The sequence below is a fragment of the Lutra lutra genome, chromosome 6 (genome assembly GCF_902655055.1).
Source record: "Lutra lutra chromosome 6, mLutLut1.2, whole genome shotgun sequence".
Taxonomy (NCBI): domain Eukaryota; kingdom Metazoa; phylum Chordata; class Mammalia; order Carnivora; family Mustelidae; genus Lutra; species Lutra lutra.
Window position 1 is genome coordinate 85208441 of NC_062283.1, and position 26082 is coordinate 85234522.

A 26082-nucleotide genomic window follows, 5' to 3' on the forward strand; every position below is an offset into this window, starting at 1 on the left:
ACTTAGCTTGTTACAAATTTGTATTTAATGGTGAGATGGGTCTTAGTTTCTTTTGTCCTCCCTCCTTGCTTCAGTGTATGATGTAAGAAGTGATTCTCTTGGTGTAATACAGCAATACAACATCTAAGGGAAATGTTTATGGCCACCATATATTTTTTTTTGGAGAACAAGTATATATTTTGCGCCAACATTGACAGTTTAAATAACTCTTCCCTCACTTTATGCAGTATGATTTTTCCTATAGTTAATTCTGATACATCTTATATTAAAATGATTGTAAATGGTCTTTTCTTTTGGATCATCAAGAGTATACAAATATGATACAAGACTTTTGACATTTGTTCTTTGACATTTTGATCTTTGTCCTTTATAATTAGATATCAAAATATAAACAAGTAGCTTATCAGAGCATTAGGAAATGGATGAACCATTAAAGGTTTTCCTACAAAGCAGAGTAATTCCAGGATGCATGGAGAGAAAGAAAGGTCTAAGCTCTAATCCTTGTGGGTATTTCCTTCCTAATCATTTTGCTGACCTTTCTGAGTGACCTACCTATGATTTGTTATTTAAGTAATTAGGTAATTTTTGCAAAGCTGATCTTGAGGATTAGTTTTTGTTTTTTGTTTTTTTTTTAAGAGGCAATATCATCATCCTTATTGATATTTTATATCAAAAATTTTTCCCTTAAGTCCACTCAGGATTTTTGGACATGGTGTTATGCTTAAATAAATTTTAAACGAGCAGAAAGCCACCAAACTGGTTGTGTTCACAATTGATATCAGTAACTTCGAAGAAAAACAGAGAATTTTGAACTCAGTGTATTTAAACCAGAATTAGATCATTCTCTTTTATCTAGCAAATCCCAGCTTATATGACCTTAGAAGTACAATTTTGTTTCTAAGGTAAACTGTGGTTATTTTTAAGAGACTATTTAAAATATATTTTATTTTATAATATAGACTATATTATTATATTAATATATAATGTATAATATATATATATTAATTGAAAACTGCCTTTATTTCCTGGAAACCAAGAGATGATTGGTCTGGTCTTGGCTGGTCTCCTCTCCTAACTTCTGGTGCAAGGGACAGTCTCCACACTCTGAAAGTGTCAGTAACATAAAGGCATGGCTATTCTTGTCTTCTCTGCTTACTCAGAGCTATTAGGTATTAGAGTGCTAAAACTTGCACTTAGTTAAAGCAATGATGGAATATCATTTTGCACAAATCATTTTGCACAAAAAATTTGCATTGTGCAAAATATCATTTTACACAAAAATGATACAATAACTTACTGAATAGTCAAAGCATCCAAGAATGCCCAAAATAGTATTTATTGTATGCATATACTGGGGTTCAGTTTTATCACCTATTAAACACACACATATACAGAGACACCCCAAAATGCCTTTATTATGGACACCAGGCAGCATTGCTTTAGCAATATATGTATATGGGTACATTCTTTGGTGCTCATTGTAACCACAAACCTTCCTGTATTCTCTTTCTCTCCCTCTCCTTCCTTCCCTCCCTCCCTTCTCCTGTGTGTGAGAGAGAAAGAAAGAGAGAGAGGGAAAGAGAGAGAGCACTGGAATAGAGAAAAAAGGAGAAAGAGATTGATTGATTCAGATTGAGATTTAAAGCCTGGGGCTAGATAATTCTATTCTAAACAAATCTAAAGTAAAGAGTTGAGCTCCAATTGAAACACTGCATCAGCATAAAATGCATGAAAGCTAGAGACCCATGGCCTTATAAAGTGCTGCCTCACTTGGAACCTAAAGCTAATATAATTCATTTATTTGGCTAGCTTTATAGTGTGTTGGTTTTGGATTTGAAAAGATTAGAATAAATGTAGATGGAAAGTGTTTTTACAGTAGGGAAGTAATTAAATTGGGTGTGGAGACTTGGTAAGGAAAATTCTTAGGGTGACATATGTGTATCAGCAAATTCTTTGTCTTGCTTGGCTTTAATTCCTCTTTTGGAAAGAAATGTTTGGGCTGCAGATGTGACTGATAGATTGGGAAAAAGAGACTTTGCAAAACTATGTCAGGAAGGTAAAAATGTCTTCTTAGAAATAATATTATATGTATATACTAGAAGTCAGATACTAGGGACTACATTTTCTCAGACTCCTAAAACTATACTGAACTTGATGTCATATGGCAAGGGATATAATGTGCTTCATAGCAAAATTGAGGTTTTTTTTTTTTTTTTTTTTTTTTTTTTTGCTTTCCTCCATGTTGCTAATCATGTAATAGGATTGTTGGCCTTTGTTCCTAAAACTAATATTGACTATAAAATGGATAAGAGAGAAAACTAAAATCTGTATTTTTTACACATTTTTTCTTATCCTAAAATTGTCTGTTACTAGATAGACGACCCCAAAACATGAATGGAAATATCATTTTTATGTTGATTTTTCCCCTGTATAGATGGTGAATTTATTTGTGTAGATTTGTGCCTCCTTTGAGTCTTCTCTGAAAATACATGCATCTTGTTTAACTATATTTTAATGAATAGATTATAGACAAGTGAAGCTAATGGAAATTTCTATAAGTCTTACATATTTTTAACTTTAATACTTCCAGTTCTTTCTGATAAGAGGTGAGGAAATGATTTTTATTTCATTCTGTAATTGCATTTGTAGCAAATATCCTGTATGCAAATATGGCTGTATGTCAAAATAGTCCTCATGATAACCTGAATGATTTCTTTGGTGGGATTTGGTTTCCCTTCACTTTTTTCCTGTTTGGGTCACAAACTCATACAGCATTTTCACCAAGAAGACCTCAAGAACACAGAAAGGAAATAAAACTCAAATCCAGAAATTTTGTTTCCTACTTCTTCTATTAATTAAGGAGTGACTGGAAATACACATTTTGATGAAATTGGCTGTGTGAAGTGACTTCTACGAAATAGATGTTCTTTTTCTCTCAGCCTGGCCACTGTACCAAGCACCAGCAGATTGTAGTAGGGGAATCTAAGGAAGCATGTTCAAATATGGGAAGTACTCACAGTACCTGTGAGCTAAGATGATGGTTTTTCCATGTGAAGGTTAAACAGAATGATTCGTGGGTAATGGTGAGGGTGTACCTTTCTTCCCTGCTTCATAGATTCAGAAATTTTGTTTGCTGAGAAATGGGGTTTCCTGAAACCAGCAAAGGCTTGGTTGTGTGCTGTGACTTGCCCTAGTCTATATTGACTTTACAGTTATCAAGAGAAAGGCAAAATGACTCTCCAGCTTTTAAAGAAGCACCAGAATGAATCTCAGTGTAATATCTATTTCAGTGAGCCTCAGGAATTTGATGTATTCAGGGTCTCCGTATAAAACCTTTGAAAATGCCACTGATTCATATTATGTAAACAATTATGATTTAACAGTGTTAATATTTAAGGCATTAAGCTGTACATATTTATTTGCTAGTAAAATAATTATCGTAATGCTTCCGGAAGTTTGAAATGTTGGTTGATACAGAATTTCCTATCAAAAATTTAAATGGTGTATTTTTTCATAGCAGTGAAAAGTGAGGGCCCCTTTGTGAAAACACACATTTGTATTTCACTGTGTCAAATCAGAAGCCCATCTGGCCCAATATTCTGTCTCTAAAAGCATGAAAATTCATTACTACCAGATTGCGTGTTCTTTTTTTTTTTTTTTTTAAGATTTTATTTATTTGACAGAGAGAGAGAGAGAGATCACAAGTAGGCAGAGAGGCAGGCAGAGAGAGAGGGGAGGAAGCAGGCTCCCTGCGGAGCAGAGAGCCCGATGCGGGGCTCGGTCCCAGGACCCTGAGATCATGACCTGAGCTGAAGGCAGAGGCCTTAACCCACTGAGCCACCCAGGCGCCCCAGATTGCGTGTTCTTAAACTTGCAAATTTCAGAATGTAGTACCAATAAACAGGTTCTATCAGGAACATAGTCTAGCTGTCCCCATCCATGTTTATGTATTCATTTCTCTGACTTAGCTACATACTAGCAAATATTATAGACTATAGTATTCTGGACTATAAAACCCACAATACAAAGTAATTATTCATTCTTTCTAGTTGTTTAGAACTGCTTCTGTCAGCCTGCCCTGAAAACGATAAATGATGGATAAATATTCTAAGAGTGTGATTTAATTCTCGTGTTTGGGGAATGGAAGAGAAAGAACTCAATCTGGGAACTCAGTCTAGATTATAAAATGGTTTAGTTCACCTGAGTCCTGCCAGTCGCATCTTTTTCTTTCCGGTTGTGCAAGCGTTTTATCTCATTTCAAAGTCTGGCCTCATGAGGATGCCTCTCTGGTTTCTTCATCATTTTGGCTAGCATTTTCCGGAAGTTTCTGAGTCTACTTTGCCCTCTCTGATGTGTGTTGACAGATCTACAGGTGTGGAAAGAGCTGGGATTCTGAACAAGAATGAAGAATGTGTTCCGTGTTGCTGTTCCTTGTATCCTCAGTATCTGGGATATCTTGACCCTTTGGGTCATGGTAGCGTATTGAGCTGGTTTCCTCAGATGTTTGTCTGAGGTATCTGCTAATCCCTGATATCAATTAGTGTTACTTGAAGATTTAAAGAACAGTCTCAAAACTTGATTGTTGTTTTCCAAGTGTCTTGTCATACAGGTTTGTGATCAGCCCTTCCCTCTAGTTCACTGGGGCTTCCTGGTGACGTATCTTTATTGGCCAACCCAGCTCAGTATTATCTCTATACTTGTCAATTTGGGGGATTACTTCCTCTCCAAATTTAATTATCTTCCAAGATTAAATGAGTAAATGAGAGTAAAATAATACATGTGAAAGGCCCTTACACATTGGTCCTCACAGAATAGTTTCTTTTTATGTGTTCAAAATTGAACAAGACATCTTAAACCCAGTAGTGGAGAAGGATGGGCTGTAGCTAAAGGGAAGAAGGGCCTCATCATTGGTACTTTTTTTTTTTTAAAGATTTTATTTATTTATTTGACAGACAGAGATCACAAGTAGGCAGAGCAGCAGGCAGAAAGAGAGCAGGAAGCAGGCTCCCCACCGAGGAGAGAGCCAATGTGGGGCTCAATTCCAGGACCCTGAGGTCATGACCTGAGCTGAAGGCAGAGGCTTTAACCCACTGAGCCACCCAGGGGCCCCCATCATTGGTACTTAATTCACATAACACATATGTGTTTTTAGCTTTTGCTTTTTGGCTTCGGATCCCTAGGTTTGGCTCTTGATCTTTTTGCTTGCTTCCCACTTCATGTTTTTCACATGTAATTTCAGTTCATAACTCTTTAAAAAAAAAGGATTTATTTATTTACTTATTAGAGAGAGCATGCTCTCAGGGGGAGAGGGAGAGGGAGAAAAGCAACCTTCCTGCTCAGTAGGAGGCCCTATGTGGGGCTTGATCTCAGTACCCTGAGATCATGACCTGAGTCCAAGTCAAGAGTGAGATGTTTGAGTGACCGAGCCACCCCGCTGCCCCTCTGTCCGCTGGTCTTGCCATGGCTCACAATGCCTAGCATTCTCTGGGCACTGCTCTTCCTCTAGCTTCGGTTTCAGTCAGGCCTCCCCTGGTGAAAGGGTCTGTACTCACAGATGCCGTTGTCCTTCCACAGAGGCTGGACTGCTCCTTCCGCATTTGTGCTGTGGTCCCCCACCCTGCTTTGCTCACCCACTTTGCTCACCAACTTCATTTTGGCTCATCCCTCCTAGGATCTCTGCTCTTCCCTGCTGAGCCCAGTGGTCCAGCCCCACTGTCCTCTGGCTGCCTGGCCCCGCAATGCTGCTCCTTCAGAAGCACCTCATTTGGTTAACGTTGGCTTCATTCACTACGCTGTAAGCTCCACGAGGTGAGGGTGGCATCTGCTTCTTTCTGGTCCCTGTTGTATCACGAGTAGAGAGCACAGTGCTTAGCATGTACCAGGTCCCTCGGTACTTACCAGTTTAGTGAACGGTGACTTCCAGATACACAAATCTAGCTTGTAATCTTTCCTGGAACCGCTCTTGTAACCACAAATCCCTAATACAATTTTATTAGGGCTTTCACCCTGCCATCTCAAACTCCTCTTATAAAAAAATATGACGACTACACTCCCTCCCCCAGGATCTTTTCTTTCCAGTGATAATTCTCTCAGTTGTGTCCCATGTCAGGACCCGCGAGTAATCTCTGACCTCTTTCTCTCTTTCCTTTCCCAAGTCCTGTTGGTCATCAAGTTGTATTTAATTGTCCTCAGCTACGTTTGGAATCTCTTTATCCTGCCCTTCCCACTGCCGCTGTGAAAGTTGAAGCTGTCCTCACCTTACCTCTGAATTAATACAACGAATTTTCAAGCGGCTCTCTTGGCTCCCTGCAGATCTTGCCTTTCTGTTCTGCCAGGCTGTCAGATGAGCCTTTGTTAATGACACTTTCCATATGGGGCTACCCTGTTCCTTGACCAGAAAAAGTATCCAGCAGACATTTAGAATATACACAGAAGCGTGCATAAATAATCTTAAGAATAGAATTGTGTGCATGAGGTAAAAAATAAGGACACACATGCTTTTACCTACTTGCTGTCTGGAAGAGGCCAGGGACTCTGTGGGCTACGTGTTATCTACTGCCCTATTGCCCTTATGCCAATCTGTTAGCTATTCATTTAGTCGTCCAATTTCATATTCTTCCTCCAGTTGGAAACCAGCATAAGAATACGTGACTACTACGCATCTCAGAAAGTACGTTCAAGGTGAAGATATACCAGTGACATATGTACTCTGATTTTCATTTTTTTTCCTTCTTCCCTTATTCCCTGTATAGACCATAGAGTCAAATAAGATTTGGGTGTTGTGTGGCTTCCTGAAAGCATCCGTTTTAGGGCAATACTTGCTTGGTAGTTCTGCAGAGGAGCTCATTTCACTAGAGAGTTGGAAGACAGTGCCACTGGAGTGCAGCTTGGACCCTGAGCACTGTGAGGCTGGAGCACTGGGGACGGCTTAGGGCTGTGGCTGAATGTCAGAGAATAGGTAAGATTTGAAGAAATGGGAAAAGAGAACCCCAGTGGGTGCAAGAAAGGACTAGAAACCGAAACTGATGTGGATCTTTTTTTTTTTTTTTAAAGATTTTATTTATTTATTTTACAGAGAGAGGTAGCACTAGACAGAGGAAAAGGGAGAAGCAGGCTCCCCGCAGATGAGGGGCTCAGATCGCAGATCTCTGGGATCATGACCTGAGCCCAAGGCAGACACTTAACCGTCTGAACACCCAGGTGCCCCTGATGGGGATTTTTTTTATAGTTGCCCCACGTGGTTCTACTTGATTCATGTGGGAAAATGGTCAGTGAGATTGGAAAATAGGTAAATTAACTCAGAATGTTGCCAGCTTGGATTTCTAATGTTTTGTTTTTTGGTTTTTTTTGTTGTTGTTGTTAGCACTCACTGGTTGTAGCTGCCACTATGAAGCAGTTTAGGCAGAAAAGAGGAGTTTTGCTTGTTTATTTATCACTTTATTGTTTCAGTATTAAACTAGAATGTGGTGTCTTAGGGAACCTGAAAGGAGAGGGTTTGAAAGATTTTGTAAGATGTGCGAGCAGGGCTCACCTTCCTGCTCATTTCTTGTTCACACACGTCCTGGCTGCTTGGCCACTTTCATGTCTGACCTCCTGATGAGGACCGGCCGATTGGGCTTATATTCTCCCAAGGTGTCGCAGTAGGAGGAAAATGCCCACATGTTACTGCCTCTGATTTTATAATTTATACTTCTGAGGTGAAACCTCTAGCCTAGAATCTCTCTCTTTTTCCTTATCTCAGCCCCAAATTTCTGGGGCAGGGAATGGCATTAGTGGGACGGGTTCACAAAACAGAAACTTGGCTTTCAGGAGCCACCCCTGGGAGCACAGGAAGCAGGGGTGAGAAGAACTTCCAAGAAAAGACTGCTGAGCAGATAACCCAACAAGTACCTCTACTTTCTACCTTTGTCCAAGACTGTTTTCTCCATCGATCCTTCCCCAAGTCCTTTATTTTACATAATCCAGTTTTTATTGCTCTCCAGCCTTCCCTCATCACATATAACTCAGTGGTTATCACTTTTGCTTGTACGGAGACTTGGAGCTTGATTTCATAAGTCTGACATCTACAAGCTGCAGTCAACAAAGAAGAGATCGTGTGAGAGAGCTTTACGCCAAGTGATAGGAGGTACTCCACTCACCCCTTGCTGAAAACCCTTCTTGCAGTTTACCCCTGCTGTCCCAATCCCCAGGATGACCAGCTGCTCTTCAGTGGGCCCAGTCCTTGTTGACGCCATGGCAAATGTAAATTACTTTCTCCACTTCCTCCAGTTGTTACATGACTGTCTGATGAATGCACTTCATGTAGCGATTGAAATTACTTATCTTTCTGAAGATAATCTTGTCAAAATGAGTATATAGGTTTGGAATTAGGTAAATAAAACAAAACCAAACCAAACAAAACAAAAACTGTCAAATGCATTCAAAGAAATAAAACCAGTGACCAGTAACCTAGAGTCCAAATTTGAAGTTTTGGCAGGCCACCTTTCCAGGTATTGGGAGGTTACCGGTGGATTACTGAGCAGGTGATACCATGATTCAACTGTAGTCATCATGATAAAGCAACTTGACCTAGGGGCCTGAAGGCAGGGAAGCTAGCTCTGAGACTTACTTAAAAGGCCTGAGAGACAGTGAGCAAACTGGAGTTATTTTGAGGTGACATTTGACGCTATTTTTTTTTCATAGTTCAAACATGTTTTCTAAATTTCCTACATTGTGTATTATTTATTTGTCTTAAGAACCAATAAACATATTATAAAGCATGAAATAATAGATTCAGCTTGAAATAGGATGGTGGCAGTGGGAGGGATCTGGCTGCTTCTTCCTGACCACCTGCATTATTCTCTAAAGATGAGAAAACATTTGATTTCCCCACATGTTATTAGTGATGGGTTCCAGAGAATGGCTGTGGTCCTGGTTCAGCCTCTCTTGCAGTAAACTGAGTTCTTCTGAAATCTTTATGGTTCGTAATACGAAACAGTCTTCCTGGAGACTGTTAGCTGCTTTGAATTAATTTGGTCAGAGTCACACATCACATAAAGTCGCCTTTGTTTAGTGACTTTTATCCAGAGGACCCCAGGAGCTGAGAGGAGATTCTACTTTGCATCAGAATGATAATCTAAATTACTACAGTTGGGGGTAGTGAGGGTCTCTGAGTGTTTAGCATGGTGACCGAGGTTCTGCTTAGGAGTTACTGGGCTACATAAATCCGTATGGTTATTCTGGACTTGGGGTATCTTTAGCACAAAGTTCTAGACTTGACTGAGTAGAAAACAGAAACTTTGGAGGGCCGTCAGTGTGTTGGGCCAACCTAAGGTGGAAAGAAACAAGATCTTACAGTTTTCTTCTCAGCAGTTCATTTAGAGGAACACTAATTCTTGCTCTTAGAGTGACTGTTTACGAGCATCTTCTGTGTGTCAGGCACTGGAATGGGTGCTTGGGATATTTCAGTGAACGAAACAGGAGCGTGTGTGTTGATGGCTTATTTCAGAAGATGATCAATGCCGGCAACAAAGCGAAGTATGTGGAGTATTGGGAAGGAGTGGGTTCTGGTTTTAAATTGGGCGATATTTAAGCAAAGACTTGAAGGAGCGGTAGTACAGCCAGAGTAGGGCTGGGAGAAGTTCGTTCCGTTGGGCTTGAGCCACTGCACAGACCTTCAGTGGGAGCCTTGCCCACCTGGTGTGTTGCAGCACCAATGAGGAGGGCCTGGTGGCTCAGAGGGAGTGAGCCCAGAGTTTCAAATTTGAAGTAGTAACATTCTAGAAAAAGCTGCTGGTTCTGTTAATCACTGTATTTTGAAAACATTTATTTACAGTTTTGATAAATCCATTGCAAATAATTTTTCCCTGACCTATGGGTAATAATCTCTGACAAGCAGCTCATCCATCACTGCCCACAACCCCCAGACTGACTTGATTCCTTGCCAGGAACACCTCTTTCTGCCACAGGGCGAATGTCCTCCAAGACAAGGGCTCTGGCTGATCAGAAGGCTGTAAGCTTCTTCACCAGCAGACCTCAAAATCCTGAAGACATTTTTTTTTTAAAGTAATACTCTTAAAATTTTAGTTATATATACAGAGGAGGCATTAGATTCCAGAATTTTGATTCATAAAGACACAAAGATTCTGCTCATTATCTTACAGTTAATCATCTCATCTCTGTTGTCTTAGCAACCCATACAGTGTTCTCATTTGCTTTTCAATAAGCCAATAGTTGAATGGGCTCTTTGTTCATTTGTTTTCTAAATTTCTATCACCGGATACTCAATGTCTTTCTGGCCTGTTATTCTATCAAAGAAATGCCTTTTTATTTAAATTCATGTAACTAAAATTAAACTTTACTTTTTCTAAAAATCTAAATTTCTCCTGAGAAAATATCCAACCTGAGAATAATTGGACAAAATATATATGAGATTATATTGTAAAAATGTTTCCATTTTAATTGTAATTAATTTCCAAGGCTCAGTGAACTTGGCAAACTGAGTTATGTGACAGACTTCACTTACACAGGCATATTTGTGAGTTACAGAGCAAGAAAAACGCCTTATGACAAATATAGGTGTCATAGATTTGATTTCCCCAAACTCACAGGCTTACGTTTCTCAAATGCATATTTTCTCTTACAATAGTCTGAAGTTTCCAAGTTCATGGCTTATTAAGGTAGACGTGGCATTGCTTACATGGCAGGGTAGGCAAATGTGGTGGATTGCCTGCGTTGGACTCCCAGGTGTTTGAGCTCAAGCAAACTGCTTAACTTCTCTGTGTCTCAGAGTTTTCCATCTGTAAAGTGGAGATAATGACATATTGTCCTACTAGGTACATTCACTAAAATACTGACAAATGACAGTTGAACTATCAGAAGGAGACAAAAATAATGAAATAAAAATACAAGAATGTAAACTGCTGAGTCATGTAGGCTGTTTTGTGATTAATACTAGAAACCCTGCATTCTTTAGCAATTCCCCAGGGCATTTGCATGTCTTAGTACTGTATAATCATTCTCATCAGATCTGATCACCTTGGCTCTCTAAGGAAAAGTTACGTTTAGCATCCTAACACATTGGGGAATTATTTCTATACAGAAGGTTCCATATTGACTGTGCCATTGCTAAAATTATGCATATCACAGCCACCCAAATGATTTGACTAAACCCTAATGACCATTTCTTGAAGGTCCTAGATAGCTGAAGTTTTGTAGAAATATTTCTTTTTCACATTAATAGGAGCAACTCAATGTCTGGATCATTTAGGAATTTTTTTTTTTTTTTCAAACCACTTGATTCCTAGCATATTGTACCTGTCACATAGTAGGAAAGCAACAAATATTTGTTATATACATGAATGAATGAATGAATGAATAAGCGGCCAAGTTATTACATTTTCTTATGTGAAAAATTCTTTATATCTGGTCCTGAGTTATTCTCATTACCGTATGTGACATGATAACTAATACACCTCAAATATCATTTGTAAACATAAGGTAGAAACTCAGAGAGACCTCTTAGCTTTCTGTAGCAAGTTGGACGCATCTCCATCCTAGGTTGGCCCAAGTATGGTACCACTTTACATCACTGTTCCAGTGTTCCCTCTGGAGCTGGTTAGAGATACTCTACTTTCAAGAAAATCCTAGTTTGCATGGTAAGTTTTTCAGTCACTCTAACTAAATGCTCATGCCATTATCAGACTTTCTAAGGTAGAAGTGTAACAATCCCTCTCTCCCATCCCATCCTTTCCTCCTTCTCTGCTTTCCCTTTCTTTCTGTCTTCCTCTCTTTCCTTCCTTAGGATGGTTTTTATTAAGGGCATTGCACTTTTGTTTCTAAAGCAACACCATATATGAAGATGCTTCTTGAAACAAAAGGTCACTGGGAAATAATTGTTCTGTTTTTATAGGCTTGACTTAAATAGCAAGCTCCTCTGTTGCATTCTGTCATGGGATAAGTTGGAAGAGAGGCCATGCCTCTGCAAAGTAATACTAATTTTTCAGGAACGTACACAGTCTTATTACATGAAGTGATGTAACCCTTATTTATTTATCTCCCCTACATGGACTCTTGTCTCGTTTTGTATTATTCTTCTGATGGGAGATCCAGAATCCCAGCTAATGGGGATATTAGGGGTCATGTAAGTGCCTCGTAAAGAGATGATGAGTGTGGTTTGTCTATGCTGCCCTCCATGAGCAGCTGTCATCCTGAAGGCTGCTGTCAGGCGGTGGAAGGGAGCATTGTGTCCTGCACAGCAGGAGTCTCAACAGGCCAATGTAGCTCACACTGACTTGACATATTCTTAAACATAATGTTCCATATGTGCTCTTGGGGTATAACTCTCCTAGGTTTCCTTGTCAAGAGATGCACTGATGGTAACCATGGTGGGGAGGAAGCATGAAATGCACTGGTACCACGTGACTGGAAGTGTGGGGGACCCACCAGCGTTTCTCCAAAGAGGATTTGGAAGAGACAATCCTTTGTTATGCGGGACTGTCTCCCACCCTGCACTGCACTGTCCTAACCTGGCTTCTTCCACATCTAAGTAGCAGCCCCAGTTGAAGTGAGAACCCCAACACTTCCTGGCATGGTTTCAGACATTCCCCAGGTACCCTGTGGATGCCTGATTATGGTCAGAGGAGGCTACAGTGTAACCTAAAAGATCATAAGTCTGGTGGACTAAGAGGAGTTTTAAGAAATACAAGGCTTAGAAATTGGAGCCAGTGAAGCTGCCTTCCCAGGGCCCAGAATGAGTCACTCGACTTTGCTGGAAAAAGAGCTCTCATCTATAGCTTCTGACATCCCCAGCATGGCTCTCACAGACACTTGACATTGGGACAAGGACATCCATGTGAGAGTATAGACAGCAAAGAATAACCTGTCAATACCTTAGAAAAACAACTCAAGGTCAGTATCCCAGTAACATCATTTGAGTTGTTGATGCTGCTTAGACAGAGTCAATAATCTCTACAGCCAGATGTCAAGGAACATTCCTGACAATGGAGTATGAGCAGTGTGAGGTTTCAGAATTATTTCCAAAATTCCTATATGTTCAGTGCCTTTTTACTCTTTCCATTCCATTTCCAGTCTACCCATTGCATTCCATTGACCAAATTCTTGATATTAGAGCATATGAATTTTTATGAAATTGAGTTTTCCTTCATGGAAAGGTTTTTATTTTCCTTCATGCAATAGAACTTAGTGATCATTGAGAAATCTTAGAAGCAGTTGGCTTTAAAATATTGATATCCTCTTCTTAATTTATCATTGACCATTACTTTATATAGGAGTTGGAAAGCCGTTAGAATTGATTTATTTTGCTGATGTAGATGGTGTGCTCCCATATCTGTCACCCTGCATACTTTCGTGTGTTCTTTCCCCTATGGTCATGCATTGAGGTCCATTTAATTAAAGTGACTAGGTGGCTGATAAATAAAATAAGAAAAAAAGAGAGTCCAGTGTAAAATCTAGGCCTTGTCTTCAGGTTAAGAATGGGAAGAATTGCAAAGGAATGCCTGTTTCCCATCTCTGTAATGCCAGGAGTGACCAAACTGGTTTTACAAAGCATGTGAATTGATCCTTGTGTATGGTAAAGGTGAAGAGGTTGCTGAGACTAGTTTATTTGGGCTATTTTGAATGTTTTTTTTTTTTATTTTTAAACCTCTCTAAATAATCTTATTCCTTTTCTTAAGGGAACAGAAATTTTATACAGTGGACCTTCATTAAATTCAATTTTCATATCCACATTGAAGCTGGATCAGTTGTTTGAACTCTCTCTGAGCAACTATTAGGACACGTTTCCATTTCTTTGTATTTCGGGAGTCTGATTTATTCAGCTTCTACTTTTTTTCTTCATGTTACTTTTACCCAGTTGGCCTTTCTTTTGATATTGTCAATAGTAAGAGTTAGAACTTCTCCGACTGATATGTGTTTCTTATTTCAAAGTTCTGTCTTAATATTGCTCCTTTTGCATGTATGCTGTAGAAGGTTTGTTCAGGAACTTTGGGAAGATTCTAAATCAGTGAAGCAGAATTTCAGTGTAAGTGAAGACTTTTTTGGGGAGAGGGATAGGTAAATTTTCCATGCTATAGAATGAGAAAAGTCTTTTTCCTGAAGAAAGTTCTGATATGGCTTCTTAGAGAAAGAAGGGGAAAAAAAACCCAATTTGCAGTTTAAAAACAGATTTTGTAAAATCTTGTCCCCTGTGGCAACTGGGGAATTGCAGGCAAAGAGAAGAAGCCTGCACAGGGTTATTTTAGCGGATGAGACTGGTATATGATGAAGCAGCATTGGATTTGTTTAAAGAAGAATCACAAAGCACATGGGTGATAGTTAATTAAGTAAGTATAAGGTATAACACAGCTAACTACATGGTTATTTATCTTTTGGCCAAATGTGTGCCTTCCAAGGTCTATAGTCATTTGCTGTTCTGTTTAGAGAGTGGCAAATCTGGAAAGCTCGTGCCTACACCAGGTCATGCTAAATCCAGGTCAGTATCCCAGGGAATCCATTTGCTTTGCTAGTGGATTTTCTGGGCATAATTTATACATGCTCAGTTCTTTACAGTGTCAGACCAAGTATATTTATGTCATAATTTATTCTTTATGATTATAATTTGGAACACATATAAATTATCTCTAATGAAGCAGTGGGGACAGAAGGAAATTATTTGTTCAGCTAGTACTTTAGTATGTTTTTCTACCTCTTTCAAGTAGACGATATCTATGAGAAACTGATACTCAGTATTATTCATTATCTGGTTAGTTGACCAGATCAAGATGTTGATGTGTGGTGTGGAAAGGTGAAGAAAGTTAGGGAGTTAAAAACAGGTTGATAGAAGCTGTAGAGAAAAAAAAAAAAAAGTCAAGTGAGGCCACTTATGTTTTAAATCAAGAATATGTTTTCAGTGAAACTATTTTCTAATGATTCACTAAAGAATGTTGTCAACTTTTACTACATCTGCTGAAAATCAAAATATAAGTAGTTATGTAGCCTAGAATTTGGGCGGGAATCTATGCTGTGACATGTAACAAAGTTCCCATTAAATGACAATACTTTTGTATTTTTCTGACTTTAAAAGTAGTTCCCTGACTTTTTAAAAAATGTTGACGGTGTTTTTTCTCCTTCACGTTACATGGATCGATTGGCAACCTGCCTGTGTGATTTCCAGAGTAGGTTTCTTAGAATAATTTTGATGGGAAGATAATTGTTTAACATCAGTATATAAAGTTCTGCTGTAGTTTGAACAAATTATGTCAGAGAAAATAAAAAGAGGAGGCATTTGTATGATTACAATATACAGATTGTATATGGGAAATATGGAAAGAATAATTAGGTGATTGGATCTGAAAAAATAGGGACTAGTATTTCCAAATTTTATCATATTCATCAGGATTCCTTACCTCATTCTCTGACATTATTTGATTTTTATGTTTCCGAGTTTATTATCAAATAGCAACATATTTACGCTACTTATTTCTAAGTTTTCTTGTGCTTGTATATTCTCTATTTGCAAGTTTCCTATAACAGTGAAACCTGTCTAATCTATATTATGTATAAAACATCATTACTGAAATATAAACCGATCCAGACCACTGGTTGGACACCTGCACACAAGCCCTCTTGCATAAATGGTCTCTGCTAATATAAGGATTTGTATTTAGCAAAATCCCTGAAAATAGCTTGTGCCCCGGACATCATGTTGAAAGCTGGATCACAGTTGAGTCACGGATAGTAGTACAGTGTACAAAGTACTGTTTGTTACCTTACCTTTCAACAGTGTTATTTTACAAAAATGCTTTGGAGATGTTCTAAATTGTGATTTGGGTTCAAACCCACTTCTGTTTGCCTCTGCCCCTTTTATGTTAAATTGTAGACTTTTTCTTATTTAGCAGGCATACATTCTAATCCCGTCTAATCTTGTGTAAGAACCAAGATAAAAAACTTGCAGTGGTTCATGTGGTCAGGTTTGGTTTTGGAATTAAACTGAGGGATACGGCACAAGTTCTCCTACTTTGTTCTAATTCTAACACTCTCTTCTTATGCAATAATATCAAATAGTCAACAGACTCTAGACCCAAAAAGACCTGAGTTCAAATATCATTCCCTTACTTATCAACCTCTAGATTTCCTATCCTCTCTTACCCTAGAGAAATGGTGCCTTCCTCTTGTGTTGTCATGAAGACTAAATTAGATGATATTATGTTCAGTGTTTGACACCATAGTAAACATTCTGTGGAGGTGGCTGTTACCTTCCCAGTGTCCACAACTGACCCTGGGGACTTATGACCTGACCAGATTGAAATGTGGCAGAATCCAGGGCTCAGTCTTCCTAGGAATAAGCAGCTTGGTTGGAGAGTCTTTTCCAGCATCTCTCTCTCATAAAAGAAACCTGATATTTTAGCAGACACGGAAATGACGACAGGCAGCCGCAGTGCCACGGTATGTGTGTGGGGTGGGAACAGCAAGGACTGTACTGCTCTTGCTGACCTTTGAGGAGTAATCATGGGGCAGTAAGGGAAGCAGAGGGAAGATCCAGAGCTCGCTGGCTGTCACATTGTGACGAGCCATCTCCACTGGCTATGAGAAGATATTCATTTACACTTTTTTGCAAAATTTTAGCTGAAAACGTATTTTTTTTTCAAAATTATTCATATTTTTGGGAGGGGGGAGTATATTCTCGGGAGAGGGGATTTCCATATGGGCATGTACACACACACACACAGATCTTGTTCACACTATTGTATATCTGAGGACCCTGCACACCTTCCTCAGACTGCATAAGGACGCAGAAGGATATCCAATGATAGTTCTTAATACTTCTCCAGAATACCTTATTCGGCAAAAGTACTTTGGTGCATCTGTTAAACTGTTGATTGGCAAGCTCTTCTTAGGTTGTCTTATCATTATTAAATTAATTACTTATTAGTAATTAGCTCTCTGAATAGAACACTTGCCCTTTTTATTCCCTTCAGATTTCTAAAAAGGTAGCATTCATGAAATAACACAGTCTTGTAAAAACATTCCAAAGTGAGAATCTACTTAAGTATCTGGAAGCTTAAATTCACACTATTACTTATCAGCACAAATGTCGAAATGTGTACTGAAATGGCCTAGTCCATTTTTTCCCATTGCAAATTCATTTTGATGAAGCACTATGGGAATATTTAACCATAATTAGGAATCAGATGCTTGCCTCTTTGCTGTCGTGATTCAGGGAGCAGCACAATGTAAAGATGTCATCATCAAGGCATGCCTAGTAGGAGATGTTGCGCCATCGTAATTCCTTATATAAAAATTATGAGCCATCACTAAGCACAGTCTTTATATACTAGCTCAGTCAATAATAATTAGGATTATGTTTGAATTCAAAGCAAGGATAATCTATATTATATTGAAAATATAAAATGTCATGGTTATAAAGAGATAAGAGGAAGGGTAGCAAGTGACAGGGTCAATAGAATTAGGGAGGAGACAGGGTTGTAGAACTGTTAATTATTTGATACCTCTATTCATTGTGAAAAGACTATTACACATAAATACCTTTGACTGGGTGCTTAAGAAATGGCATTGTGCTGTGGGGAAGCACCTGGGCTCTGGAGACAGACAAAGACTGGCCTTTGCTCCACAACCTGCGCCCTTCTCTTAACCTTCTGGTGTGTCTGTTTCGGCACTTCTGTCCTGGGGATACTGACTGTGTCTGCTATCCCGAGTTGTTGCAGGGCTTACATTTGTGGAACGAAAGCACTTAGAATGGCACTATGTGCTATTTTTAAAATTTCTGTTGCTATTATTTACTATTTATTATTTATTATTTCTGTGCTTATGTGTCTGTATAATAGGAAGCATTAATATTATATAGGCCAAGTAGCAAAAATGAGTAAAAATGTGTTAGGCTAAATAAGAATTGTTGTGGTTGTAGTGCACCTGAAAATAAACAGGATTCTGGAATTCACAAAACAGAAAAGGACCAAAAAATGTCCTTTCTAACCCTCTTCCTTTGTTTTTGTAGAAAGACATAAATTGACCTGAGAGAGAATGAAAACTATGTTGTAGCTCCCTTACTTTAGTGATAATTTTCCACAAGCTTTGTTTAACTCTGAAAAGATCTACCCAAGTATTGGAGTCTTAGAGGGCAAAGCCCTATAAAATAAGTCCAATTCACTTTCCCACCAAATGCTTTCTTTAGCTGAAAGGGGAAAAAAAAAATAAGACGTTGTTCAGGGGTTTTTTTGTTTTGTTTTGTTTTGTTTCTGAAGATTCATTTATTTCAGTGAGAAAAAGAGAGTGCTGGAGGGAGAGGTAGAGGGACAGAGAGAGTGAGTCAAGCACTCTGTGCTAAATGTGAGCCCAGACGCAGGGCTCGATCTCACAACCCTGAGATCCTGACCTGAGCTGAAACCAGGAGTCAGACACTTAACTGACTGTGCCACCCAGGCACCCCTTGGTATATTTGTCAAGGAGAGTATGTTTAGTTAGTGTACAATGTTAGTTCCATACAAAAATGACAGTTTGATGAAAATGTTTAAGAAAGCCTACTTTTTAATTTCAAGGATTTTCCTGTATATCATATGTATTTTTCATGATTGAGTTTATCTCCTTAAAATAATCTATTCAAATCTGAGTGATTATAGTTTCCTTTATGCACCTTCAAATTTTAGACTGTGTTTTTTAAGGAAAGGAGATTGCTTCCACAACGCATACCTCAGAACTGGAAGACATCTTTTCCTTTCCTTTATGTCTAATAAAAGTGTCTTGGGAATTTGAACTCTCCCTTTGGACCACTTTCTTTCCTTAGGTTTCCAGATTCAAAGTGAGGGTTGCCAAAAAACGATAGAGTAGATGGGAAACCTAAAGCACATTGTCTCTTTTCTAATCCCGATGCTATTTAGTGACAAGGAGAGAGCAGTTAACATCCTTACTTACTGAAGCGATGAATGACTTTATTCCATTAATTCACTCACCTCCATTTAGCCAGTGACACATGAAGACCTGTGTTGGTCCCAGTCACTGTGCTTCTCCTGAATAGACAGTCCACACTCTCAATGGGTTTCCCAGTAGCAGTTCTTAGTTCAGTATTTTTCTTAAAACATTCACAACTGTGTTTTTTCATATTATAAATATAATACATTATAGATCCTTTAGATAAAATAAATACATGCAGTCACACTAAATAAAACAAATCCTCTCTATTTCCAGTTTCTAAGGTCTAGTGATGAGAACAATTCTAGTTGTTGTCTTAAATATTAAAGGCTTTTCCTAATATAAATTTGAGACTAATCATCTGCTGTGCACTTAATTAGCAAATATGAGCCTGTAAGTAATAGAAGGCATTTTAACTGAGCTTTGGAATGTACTTTCGGCTTATAGGTGGCCCTGCTTCATCAGCCACCACAAAGTGGTTTGCTTATATCCAGCCTCTAGTCCCCTTGGCTCTTTGTGCGAGATCAGAGAAATGGGAAACCTGGATGTCCTATTCACTTGATTCAACATCTATTATTACATTCTATTTTAAAACTCCCCTCTGACAGTACCTGCTCACCTATGTTTAGTTATCTTTAGTTATGCTATTATTTCTGTTTGAACATACTTCCTTGGTCCTTTTTGTGGATAACTCTTGCCTTGTGGAACCTGGTTCCAGAAAGTCATTTCCTGGGGTCATAGATTCGAGGTGCCTTTCCTATCTGTCCTTTTGTTCCCCAGGCACACCACTGCCATGGCCATAACACACTGTGCTAGAATATTGTCTGACTCCCTGCCACCCTAACTGGCCTTTGGTTGGTAGGGACTTTGTTTTCGTAGCTGTGTTCCAAAGGATCTTAGCCATGTGCTGGCATATGGAAGTGTGGGTATCATGAAATATCTAACAAATATGAGAATGAGTGAGTGGATTAGCATCATTTTGGCAGTCTCTCTTCTGCAATAAAAATCAGAATGAAATATACTTCCGACAGTCTCAGTGTTTCTAACTGAATATGAAAGGTATCTTGATGGCAGAAAGCACCATTGAGCTGAAAACCTTAAGGTTGTCTAGTAACTTTTAAAATTTATTCTTCCATTTGTCACAGTGAGGTGACTGATTTGCACAAGAATCATAAAAAATCCTCCTCAATATTTTGTATTCTACCCATCTATAGATTGTAAATACTCTTCATCAATTCAACAAATTAATTCAACAAATATTTATTGAATGCAAATAATATGCCAGGCACTACTTTAGATGAAGGTACAGCAGGGTACAAAACAGACTCAAGTTTCCCTATTGGGGCTTACATTCTAGTAGAGGGAGGCAAACAATAAGCAAGATTAATACATAAAATAAGAGTATATTATGTGGTAGTGGGTAATATGGAAAAAGAGCAAGAAAAGAAGAACAGGAATATGTGGAGACAGTGGGTGATAATTTTATATTGTATGGCCAGGAAAGGCCTTCAAGCATTAGACAGAGGAAATGAGGGGGTTAGCCTTGCAGATATCTGGGAGAAGAGTTACAGGCAGATGGAACTGCATGTGCAAAGGTCCTGAGGTGACAGCATGTTTATTATGTTTTAGGGTCATTGTGTCTGGCAGGAGAGCAGTGAGAATGGAATTGAGGGATAGATGATGTGATACAGCCTGGGGTTGAGAATCAAGGCACCTCATTTAAGCTCATTATAGGGCTTTTATCTTTTGCTCTGAATGAGCTGGAAAGTCATTGGAAGGCTGGGATCCGAGGATGAACAATTGGACTTTGTTTTTAATAGGATCACTTTGATTACTCTGTAGAGTAGTGCTGTAACTGTTTGTGATGGAAATGTTCTATAATCTGTGCTGTCCGCTATAATAGCTACTAGTTACATACGGCTGTTGAATGCTTGAAATGTGGCTAGTGCGAGCGAGTGAGTGAATTTTTAATTTCAGTTGATTTATATTTAAATACAGCCACATGTAGCTAGTATTTACTGTATCAGACAACATAGATCTAGAGGAAAGACTGAAGGGAAACCCAAAGTTGCTATCTATATCAAGTATCACCTTGTCTATAGAATATAGATTGTCACACTTCATTAATATTTCCATTCATTAATTTAACAGGTTATTCAGCACTTAAGTGTGGGTCAAGCTCTGTCCTAGGTATTGGAAGGTATTAAAAACTATTAGATGTAGTTCTTGCCCTAAACAGGTTTGCAAAATAATAGGAGAGATAAGACACATACGTGAGGAGTGATAGACTACATTTCTTTATGATAGACTATCATAAAGAAATGACTGCTGGTTGGTGGGAGAAGGAAAGTGAGCGAAGTCAGGGCTTGGAAGACAGGACTTCTAGCTGTGCCTCAGGGGAGTTTCACGCAGACAGAACCTCCTGGGCAGTGGCATGAATATGACCTTGCCTGTGCAGGACTCCTACACTAGTATCTGTGAAAACAGCAGGGAAGCTAAGACTGGGAAGGAATATTTTACTTTGGAAAGCCTTCGAAACAGTGTATATTTTCTGAATTCTCTTCATTAACGATGTCCTATGATTTCAGGATGTTCAATGCCTTGGCCTTCAGAATCCAATGTTGTCCTTGACTAAATGCCAATATGTGTGGGTTAGGTTTGCTTTGCCAGTATCCATCAAACTGCATATCCCTCAAATAAGTTCAAGTTGAAAGCTGTTAACAAGTTGTATAAACGTGTTTTTATACCTTAACAAACTATATAATTTCCAAGTGTACACAACTATGACTTTTTAATTCTAGAATGTTTCTGGCCAAAATTAAAGTGAAATTTATTCATGTCACTCCTCCTCATAATTATCTGAACAGAATAAGTTAGGAAGAAATCAGAACATTTTTAATAAGCTTTATAATAACAGAGAAAAGCTGATTAGAGAAATAACATATCTAGAGCATTGGTTTTTCCAGAAGTTGGAAGATAAATCACTTATTGGACTTCCAACTTTTGGATGTATCGTATCTGTGTTTCTCTTTAGTAGATTTTGCATACAGCTGTTGGTATTATATATATATATATATATATATATATATGTATATATATACATATATATATATGCACACACACATACACTCTAGCTTTGAATTTAGAAAGAAAGGGAAAATAACCTTTGCTGTCACATTTGGTTGTTGTTGTTGTTAGGGAAAGGATTAATTAAAACACTCAAGTGTTCTTGTGATTACTCAGTGCTATCAACCACAGATTATCCAAGGGTTTTTTCAAACTACGCTGTTAAATAACAGCATCTAGGCATTTTTTAATTGCAGGAAAGGTATTCATCTCAAGAGCTTTATTTAGATCATTCTGTATCTTTAGTCTTGTTGGGAGTTTGCATTTCTTAGACTTAAGAGAAGATTGGACTAGATGTTGAATGGGGGACTGTGGGGGTGGGAAAATAGTGATCCCCTCCAAGCCCAGACTCTCCCACATCACCAGGACTTTTGTTCTTGTTCTCTCCTTTCCGGCTCTCCAAGCCGGCTCCTCCCTCCGCCCCCACCCCCATACCCCCCCCAATGGCGTCACATTACAGCAGGCTTAACAGAAGCAGCTCACTGGGTGCCAGCTCCCCTGACTCCAGTAATCCCAGGACCCCCTGTGCCATGGATAAAATGCAATAATAAATCTTCTCAGCTCCAGTGATTTTAGTCTCCTGAATTCAATTAAGTTGAGCCTAGTAGGAATTTGTAAATCAAATAGTGAACTCTATGTAGATTCAAATTCAATTTAGGGCTCCTATGTTTGTTACTGATTTTCTGGGGGAGAAAAAAAAAAAAAGAAAAACACCGCTGCTGTTTTCCATTTTTCAGCTTCCCTGTAAAGGTATTTCTTATTGAAACCAAACTCATATTTCTTAAATTCCTAGACCACTATCTATCATGCAGTTCAAGTCTCTTTTCCAAATGGTAGAGTGCCAGAACTCAAAAGCTGCTTGTTTGGGTTGTCTGATTTTCTCTAGCATTCTTTGGAGGATCTGAAGTAGAGGGGAAGAAAACACTGACCTATAATAAGAGCTATACCTGGGAAGGGGATTAGGACACGCTTTAGTATGCAAACTCTCCCAGAACTATAATGCATACCTGTAGAGGGTTTCTTTTATTGTTGGTGCTGCTGTTTGGGTTTTGCTAAAAGAGTATTTTGTTATATATGAAACATCCCATGCTTCTTACTAAGTGTTTCGTATGTTATATGTGTGCAACACGACCATCCTTCTTCTGTTTTTTCTCAGTGAGTGCCCACCTCAAGTTCTGGGTGACAAGCTCAGGAAGGTACTCCTGCCCTGAGGGAGGGCAGCATCTGGCTCCATGGCAGATCCCATGTGCACTTTTGTTAATGGGCTCAAATTTGCCTGGAAGTCTTTTATGTGGTTACATTACAGATGGACTGTCTGCATAGTCTTGTCCTCCTGAATGATTGGTGTAGAGGTGAAAAGGAAAAAAAAAAAAAAATCTTTGGTTTCTAGAATCTAGATTGAATGAATCTCAGCAAGAGAAAAATTTTATAAAAAGTTGTTCTCAGGACAATTGAGTTTCAAGTATAATAGTAGAGAATATAAATTCTGGAGCCAGATCGACTTAATTTGAAACAACTTAATTTGAAACCCGGATTTACCAATGGCTGGCAGCAAGGCCTCAGATAGCTTTCTTAACCTCTTAGTGCCTCCGTTTCTCCACGCAAGCATGAGGTGATAGGGACAATGCCTACTTCATAGGTTTCTGTGAAGATTAAAAGAGTTTACTTCCCAAAGGTGCTAAGGATAGTGTCTGGCACACACCTGGCACTCGGTCTATCCATGGTATTCTTAAGACTGGAGTATGTTCTTGCTTGTATGGGTTAAATTCAGCTTTAAATGTCAAGTGGTTTAATGCTATTTTTTTTATTTTTGATGGGGCTCAGGGAGAAGCGTGGTCATTTCTAGTGGAGAGTAACTTCGGTTCCTTTTTAAGTCGTGAAAAAAGAGTTCACCTTCCACTAACTAGACTTTGATCTTACACAACCCCTGGTCCAATCTGGATTTTATTATAAGTGAAAATGAAGTAGGTGACTCTGTCTGTGGTCCTTGGGTCCTAGGTCTATAGCTGCCATGTTACATGGAAAAGGCCTGGGTCCTGATGGACAAAGAAGACATTTGAGGTTGGATTGGCAAAATAACGTGGAAGCATCTACTGCTCTCCACCAAAATTAAAGCATTAAAATTTATATTCAGTTCTTCTGGGGTCATCTTAATGGACTTAAAAAAAAAAAAAAAGAGGGCTATGAAGCTTTTGAAACACTTCAAACACAACTACAACTGATGTCTATCTATTAAAAGTTTAACATGGCAGATTCACTAACATTTGCAAAGCCAGACCATGACCTTAGTGTCCTATGTGCTATATTTGTTGATTAAATCTATTTCGTTAGTTTAGTGAGATGATAGTGGCATATACTAGAAGTTGCATATGTGAACAGAAAAATTAACATCCTAGAACACTTCCTGTCAAATGTGATATGAGTAAAATGCTCGTGCAAAAGATATTTCTAAAAGATAAGATTGTGTTACTGGTGTTTCTTAAATACAAATTACGTGCTGCTTTTGCTCCAAGTGGGATTTAAACTTTTATAGTGAACATCAGTGTGTGAAGACTAGGTGAGAGAGAACAGACATTTTGAGAAAGTATTATTTAAGTTGGTGTATAAATCCAGCTTAATTAAGGACATTGGATAATTAGTATTCTGGTCACAAATTTTCAAAAAATGACCACCTACCATAAAAATTAGCAATTTCTTCCAAAGGTAGTGATTATAATTTGACTATGAGGGAGCTCCTTTTAGAAAAAATTCTCTGTATTTTTTTGTCGAACTAAGTTTGTAATTCCTTCTATCAATCATGAGCCTTCCTTTTCCCCTTGAAGGCTCCCTACTCTCTTAAGCAGCTCGAAGTCCCTCCTGTTGACCTGGCTTTCCTCCCCTCCTGTGGGCTCCCTGCAGTCCACTTCAAACGGGGCTCAGGTTCCCCAGTGGGCCAGTTAAATGATTACCCCCAGGTGTTGATTCACCCTTGGCTTTGTTGGATTTTACCTCCTTCAACCTTGCGTCATGGGGGAAGGGGAAGTGACTTGGAAGAAGATCAAAGTCTCGGTTCTCTAGTTGGAGACTTGGAACTGGGATTGAGCCCCTCAGCCCTGTCTTTTGCCCCTCCTGACCCAACCCGACCATGCCTGGACCTTCAGCCCCTTCTGAGCCTAATCAGAAGATGGAGTGCAATGTGTGGCTCAACCATCAGCAGTGCAGCTGGAAGTATGTTTACTTTCGAATATAAGCAGCGAAAAGGCTAATGTTGCATGCTGTTTACTTAATTGTATAGTACAATTGTATACTACAATTATAGAAATAAAAATAACAGATGAGGGCTCAATGTTTGATTCAGTATTTTTATTTTTTATTCTTATTTATTTATTTATTTTATAAAATTTTTATTCTATAAAATTTATTATTTTATTTATTTATTAAATATTAAAATATTTATTTTATTTTATTTTTCATTTTTTATTTTTATTTTTCAAGATTTTATTTATTTGAGAGAGAGAGCACGAGAGAGAGAGCATAAGCAAGGGGAAGGGTGGAAGGATAGGGAGAAGCAGATGCCCCACTGAGCAAGGAGCCCAGCTTGGGGTTTGATCCCAGGAACCTGAGATCATGACCTGAGCCCAAGCCAGACACCTAACCAACTGAGCCACCAGGCAACCCTGATTCAGTGTTTTTAGAGAGCAGACTCCGTTCTCTACAAGGTGTTATGAGAGAAAGTTAAGATGAATAAAAAAAATTAAGAGTCAAACAGTTAAGACAATTCTTATGGAACACAGTTGTTACTGATGTTTCTATAAAAATAGGAAACTATGAGAAGAGCAAATAAAAATGCCACATAGGCATGATTTTTTTTATCTGTAATCAACAAAGTATTGCATACTTTTTAAAGAAAATGTAGGATATACAGAATTTATGAAAAGAAAACAAAATCATTCTACCAGAGATAACTGCACTTTGGTACATATTTTTATGGATATTTGAATAATACTTTATCCTCACTTTTTCTATTTTGCTTTTTAAAAAACTTTACGTGATGAACATTTCACTATGTAATTG

The 26082-nt window shown here is 38.5% G+C and overlaps 1 protein-coding gene across 15 annotated transcripts in view; it reads left to right on the forward strand.

Annotated features, from left to right (window-relative positions):
• Positions 1 to 26082, forward strand: part of EYA4 (EYA transcriptional coactivator and phosphatase 4) — a 321947-nt gene that overhangs the window by 177799 nt on the left and 118066 nt on the right. The window lies entirely within an intron of this gene.